We start from the raw sequence: 7,374 nt of genomic DNA, 5'->3' as shown, positions 1-7,374 counted from the left end.
GTTTTTCACGAATTTACGATACCGCCACCACCACCACTCGGCTGCTGCACTCGAAAATACTCGCACCGAGAGGTTCCATTTTATTTACTGCCGCGCGTATGGAAGGATCGATGGTGCACGATCGATCCATCGAATTTTCTGTATTTGTCCGTGATTCGGGTGCGGCGCGAGTTTAGTGTCAACTAGGATCTTTTGAAACCCTACTTGATGAGCTGCCTGAAAAAACGCTATGCCTGCTGGTCAAATGTATTTTGGATCACCTTCACGATGGTTAAGCTTTTTGCCATTTGATCGAAATGTACAAGTATAAGGCCCCTCCGTTGAAGGTTCCATCTTTACAATAAAAAGGGATGACAGCTTCGAACCACGCTTTTACACCAAAATAGATGGGACACACGTATATTGTACATGCCCCGCAGGCAAGGTCAGGGGGCCATTTTAATATGCAATTTCACGCACCTGAGACCCCACAGATGGTAGGTATATATATATATATTCGTCGCCTTATTTTCACCAAGCGCCTCTGCAGATACTCACGCCTGTGCTTCCTCCTTTTTCCGGATGGTCGCTTCTCCTCTTCCTTATCCTATACCTACCTCGTCTATACTACTGCACACGTATATACATGTATATTTATGTTGTGCATTATAATACAAAAAGTGTATGTCGAGCTATCCACGGGTGTACATCATGTAAGCATATAGCGACGTACATACGTGATGTAGGTTTATATGCTCACGTGAGGTGATGCGAGTACGCGGTGACGAGTGTGTGTCTGTATATATGTATTGAATGGAGGACGTGGTATTGTAGGTAAAGGGGCAGGGGTGAATGGTGATGAATGTACGCGTATTAATAACCGGTGAGTAGCGAGCACACGTTGACACATGTATATCATCTACAGGGCATAGGTAAGCAGTGGTATCTATAGATAGTCTTTGGCTTTACTCGTCCCCTCTCGCCCATACATAAGTACATTTACGCACGGATAGTGGGTACAATTACACGCTATATCTGCACCTGAGAGTCTCTAATTGTTAAGTCGTCGTCGAATGGACGGATATATTGCATAATAAATATACGAATAATTTTTGCCTGGCTGCACTCTGGACCAGACATATTTTCACCCAATATAATTATGGAGTAAATAATATATTTATAAACGCACCAAGGTTTAGCCTGCATCTATACCCTTCTTTAGGCCCCTGCCAAGGTATTTATTCGTTGTTATTATTGGAATAATGATGATACATCGTTAGCTTTTGTAAATAAAGGGGCGAGGGTGAGAGGTTTCCTCTCCTTTTTAATTTGAAGGGTGCACCGTATAATATATATGTAATTGTTGAAGCCTGTATCTCTTGAAATGCTTACGACGAGATTGCCGTTGATGCTGCGGCGTAACTCTTGTCCTTCTCGGCTTGCTCGCGAGTATTCTCCTCGCATATCCCCGGGGAGCACCAACAAAACTTATTCACGCAATTTTCTTGCGGTACACGACTTGGCGGCGACTTGGCAGGGAAAGAGAGATAAGCGCAAAAAGCAAAGTCACGGGGCACACGCGTCGCATATCTCTCGCCGTCGTTCTTTCTCATGCTCCCTTGAAACAGGGGAGTTGCTTTCCCTCTCTCTCTCTCTCTCTCTCTATCTCAATTGGCTTGTAGTGGCGTCTGTGTTGTCTCGAAGAAGGGAGGAGAAAAGAAATTCCGCCGACGCGTCGAAACTTGGTGCGAGCGAAGCACCGTTTCGATTGAAATGCAATAGAGAGATAAAAGAATCGAGGCTGAGATTGAGCCCGAGGCGTGGCAAAGTTGATCAATGTTTCAATATTGTCCGTTTAATCGATATACTTTTTTTTCCTCTCGTCACAATGAGTGTGTGCTCTGCCCTTTCACAGAATTACCGCGTTGACAATGGCTTACGTCACAAATATCATACGGGAAAAGAAGGTAGAGGTGTTGAATTTTTTTTTTTTTTTTTTTTTTTGCTTCCAACGATTAAGTAAAAAAACTTTGGAGTGACAGAAACAATGGTGTACGAAATATGCCCGGATTGAGGAAAACCGAACAGAGAAACGATTAAAGGGATAACAAGTAATGCAAGAGACAAGGTTGAAGGACAAAATTACAATGATTTTACCTACAAAGGAACTTTATCTGGAAACGGACTGATGTCATTATCGCAAAACACTTTGCGCTCACAGTAGGTTAGCTTTTTTTATTGCTTTTCTATAAAGGAGGAGGTTTTGTGTCAATTTTTCATGAAAATTTACAAAAAATCCATTCTGCGGCATAAAATACCAAAATGCACCGTTTACCAAAAAAATGCCCGTCTCTGGATGATGATTGTTCTATGCATACTTAAACTTTCAGTTCTTAAACTCTTGTTTTTTTTTTTTTTTTTTGTTTTTTTTTACCACCATTGTAGTTGGGAAATCGATAGGTTAGCCGTACACTTATATATCATTACCCACATTATTTGCCATTCCAACAGCATTTACTGCCACGGCACACCCAATTTGTATTATCTTTACAGGTACATCGAAGCAATTTTGAGTGGCACGGGTACTGCTCACACAAACCGGGTAATTGGTCTTTCTCGCGGTCGCGTGATTGCCGCCGATTAAAAAGTTGAGGCCCAATTAGTCGACTCTCGATGCTCACTCGCTAAAATCCCAGCTAACGGAGGGAGAGCAACAGAGAGGGTGCCCATGCATGACGGTATGGACGATGAAGCGATACAAGGAGAGAGAGAGAGAGAGGCTGGGCTAGCTGCATGAGGCCAAATTTGTGTTGTCAGAGCCGGACAATACAATGGCGGTGTGCATGTATACCTATGGTGTATCGATCCACTTCGACTGCTGATTCTCTAACGTCAGCGGAAATCCCAGACAATGGGACATCGAGTCAGCCGGTGCTACTATGTGCCGTCAGATATGTACACTATGACGACGACAGGGATGAGTGAGGAATGGAGTGCTTTTTGCCAACAACAGACTGACATACACCCACATGCATATATATATATATATATATATATATGTACCAGGCGAAAAGGGTTCGATGCCTAACAAGGGATAACCTCGTTAGAGGATTCTCTCTCTCGATCCCTCTGTGATATAGCTTGTGTGTGTTTTACAAGTTAGGAATTAGGTTGATTGGTGTAGGAAGAGTAAGGGACGAGGGAGGGAAAAGCCAGAGAGCACGTGTTATGTCTGTGATGCGCCGAGTAAGTACGAAGCATGGAAGAAAAAAAAAAAGAAAATTAAAAAATTAAAAAAGAAATAAAAGAACCACGCACGCACAAATGCTAGAGCTTGCTATTTTTTTCTTTCTTTTCTGCACTGTTAGCTCGTTTCATTTGGCTCCTTATACCCTATATATTTTTTTATCATCATCAAGATTGTTGTTGTTGTTGTTGTTGTTATGACGGAAGTGACCATGAGAGAAAGAGAAAATACGGGGAGGTGGAAAAAAAAAAAAAAAAAAAAGAGAGAGAAGAGAGACACATGCAGGGAGCGTGTAAGTAGAGGCGGTGGTAGCGACTTGGCGTGCTGGCTCACGTAGAGCGCGTTTCGAGCTTGGCCGAGCAAAAGGGAGTCGAGTTAAGAAGTGAGAGAAGAGGAGGAGAAGAAAAAGTGCGTGCAGAGCCAGCGAGCGGTGGGTAAAGCTGTATAGGAGTGGCATCATCGGAACTAGGAACTACCTGGCGTGCGAATGACTACTCTTGCTGTATACACATTAGATCCGATCGCATCCCAATGCCCAGGATTCACTCTCTTTTGTTTTATTTACCCACCTTTTTCTTTACCCTTTGTTCATTTTATACTTGGTATACCTAGTTGGCAAGTGATCAAGCAAGTCCTACAAAATTATACATTATATACCTTGCCTTACGTGACGATCATTGACTTTTGTTGCAAGCTACGCCCCCCATCGACTATACTGGTATATAAATCAATCGATCAATATTAACTCTTTTCCTTACTGTTTAAAATTTTCTTCGTGGTACATCCATTTCTGCTAAATATGCTTTACACTGCTTGAGTATGTGGAGTTTCAGGGTATACCCTATAGTCCCCATAAAAATACCGTGTGTAATTATGTAGTCGAAGAATTCCAGGATTTTTTTTTTTTTTTTTTCTTGAAGACTAACGTAAAAAAAAACCACTGGACAAAATGTATGTTAATAGAATAGACTTTTTTCAGAGCACGAAAAGATTTTCAATATACTCGAGTACAACATTTTTCTCCTACAACGCTACCAACCAGGATGAGCTTCGTGTGGTTTGTTGTCATTTGAACTGCTGAACGTCTGGTACAGCAGCAATATATTATTGTACCGCCACGTGAAGCAAAACAGTGGTAGTGCAAAATTAAAGTCGAGAGAGAGGCAACACACAAAATAGGACACGCGTGCACCACCACTAGCCCAAGTTATATAGCCGTCCGCTTTTGTATGCAGGAAATTACACACCGCCTTTCCAGCAGGAGAGTCTTGTTGCTGGTCCAGCGTATAATATACCTACACGTGTGTGTATATGCGATACAGGCATCACGTATGTGGATGTAATGTATACGTGCTCGCACGTCGTCCGTCTCTTTGCTCCGATCTTTGCCCCCTGAGCATCAGATTTGCTCGTCCGACGTCGACTATGGTGCTCGTTCATTTGTATCCCTGCAGCTAACGTTTTTGTACGCCAGCGCCAGCAGTTCCTGAACGTGAAGCGAATTTCGCTCTTGCGAACCGATGAGTAATAAATGAAAGAGAAAACGTCCACCCATACATACCCGTACACGCTCGTACGGCTCAGGCAGTGTATACATATACATACACACGCGTGATGGGGGATGGTTCGTTACGTGTACTTCGTATAGGGAGCGAGAGAACTCTCCGTGGAGATTAACGATCGGCGTGCATACAAAATGCACGGCCTGCGCGAGAGCTGGTTACGTTATGGCCCAGCTATACGTATACACACCACGTCCCCCTTGCCTGCAGCTTTCGGGTGAATTGAAATTTCCTCGTCGTAAATTGGGCAACGGGTCCTCTTGTTCCACCGATCGAGTTCTTCCTTACATGACTTCCAGCCCGTCCCGTTTCCCACCTTTACATTATCAACTGCATTTCGTTTTGATAATACAACGCCTCGTACCTGTCCTTGCTCTCTTTCGTATTATTATTATAATCATTCCGTACAATCCAAGGGTGTACTCATTAATAGTAAACTCTAATACCAAATTGGTGCGTGCTGAATCACATTTTGACTCGACGTTCGAACTTGGCAGTATTTCTGGCCACCATCGTCGTCAGCCCAGAATACTTATATGGAATAAGGAGAGAGCAAAAAACGAGTTTAACGCCATCGTGGATATGTTTCTTTTGCATTTTCCATCTCGAGTCCGACACAGCTGAAGCTCTTGACACTCGACCCTTGGCCTATCTTGTTCTTTTTCTCGATTTTCCATAAAATTTATCAAAAAGACCCAACGGAGTCGTTTCCCCCCCCCCCATCAGTCTCGAGTGTGAAGATGGAATTTTCATCTCGAGCGGGATAGAATAAAGTTTTTAAATCCCGAACTTGTTTTCCCGGCAACAAATTGATGTGCTTCGCGTTCGAGAGGAAGCCGGACTGGGGAAGATCGTGATTATTGTTCCAGCAGCTCTCCTCCTTTGCATTTCCATTTTCTCGCGCTTCCTTTTTTTCCCTTCTTCAATTTAATTACAACGTAGAGTGGAATTATGGCAAGGTCGAGGGAATACGTAAAACAGCTCGCAGATTGGAGAGCATGAACATGTTTCAACTGCGAATTTTGAAAGCCACTTGAATTTTACGCTGCGAGGTCAACGATGCGTGTGAAAAAAAAAATCCCATTCTCCGTGACATGAAACAATTTCAACTAGATCGAGTGCTACTTTTACAAGTTGACTAGTCCCCTGCGTCCGATGTGAATTTTCGAAAACAAACTGATGGGCTTTGAAATCCCTGTGACTTGTTGGATGAGAAACAATTAACCGTCGGTCACTGTAGGCATCTGATGGTTGCAATAACGAAAGAGCTTGCAAAAAGCATGGAGGCGATCATTAAAAAAAAAAAAAAAATCGCAAGAGTCAGGTGGGAGCCTAGTGTAGAGGCAATGACAATCGCAGCTGTGCCATCATCAGTAGTCCTAAATTATTCGGCGACAGTCAGGACTCGGGCGCCTGCACGTTTTCCTTCAAGATTAATTATCTCGGTAACAATGGCTGCCCTTCCTCTCTCTTCGAGCGCACACAAGAGCAGAAGATGGGCGGATGCCGAGGAGGAGGACGACCGAGGGAAAGGACAGAAACTTGAACCAGTGAGCAAAGTTGCAGGCAGGCAGATGCAGCAACCCCGGGTAATCACCTGGACCGGCGCATCTCACGTATACCGTATAATAATAAATAAATACTCTCTCTCTCTCTCCTCTTTGCCCAGTACCTAATGTATACCGATTCATACCAACTATCGAGTAAACGAAACCCAATCGCAATAAATGTGGATTAATCAATAAATACCAAGATATTATCGACTCCTTCTGTTCAAAGTGCGATTATAGCGCAACGCCAGGGGGGTATTACGATAAACGATAAATTCATATCCATTTGTCTTTTGTCTTTTCGTTCGGTAGAGTACGCGTATACTTACCTAGGGTTGGCCCCCGCCGACTCTCTTCCCCGAGAATCGCTCGATCAGGGAGCACATGGTGCAGTAGAGTACAACGCCACGAAGAAGAAGAAGCACAGATTGGACGGGTGAAGCTCGAGGCCCGATGTATATATATATATATTAGGCGCTCTGCAATTGCCGAATAAGCACTGCAGCAGCGAGAACCACTGGCCCGCCTCGAAAACCGCTTAATTAATCCAGCAAAGTTGAGTCGCACTAATTGCAACCGCTCGTTCGTTGGTTCGAGGCTCCTCCTCCGTCCATCCATCCCTCGGTGATGCTGGTTTGCAGCCGTCGGACGCGGCCCGTGGAACTCATTCCTCTTACTCTTCCCGGGGCCACTTGAGCTGCTGCTACATTACGGTGATATTAAACACCCCTTGACTTTTTTTTCCTCCCTTGCCACCCACCCCCGTATTCGTGGCTATGAGTACAGTCGGGCCGCGATCGATGGCCCAAAAATTGCAAGCAAGAAAAATTTCTTTTTTTTTTTTCTCCCCAAGTAAGTACAATATTACGAGGAGAAAAGTGAGCAGCTATTTAGCTCTTTAACGATAAATTGTCCAATTTCATAAGGACACCTGTTGTTCATAGCTCATTAAGTTTACTCATTAGTACTATGAAATGTAGCTTTTTTCCCATCACCTGGCTCATTCAGCTAGTTTTACTGCAATGAGATTAGCTAT

The sequence above is a fragment of the Copidosoma floridanum genome, unplaced genomic scaffold, assembly GCF_036245765.1.
Source record: "Copidosoma floridanum isolate Cflo_tuat_1 unplaced genomic scaffold, Cflo_Japanese_pri ptg000006l, whole genome shotgun sequence".
NCBI classification, from domain to species: Eukaryota; Metazoa; Arthropoda; class Insecta; order Hymenoptera; family Encyrtidae; genus Copidosoma; species Copidosoma floridanum.
This window is presented reverse-complemented; position numbering follows the sequence as displayed.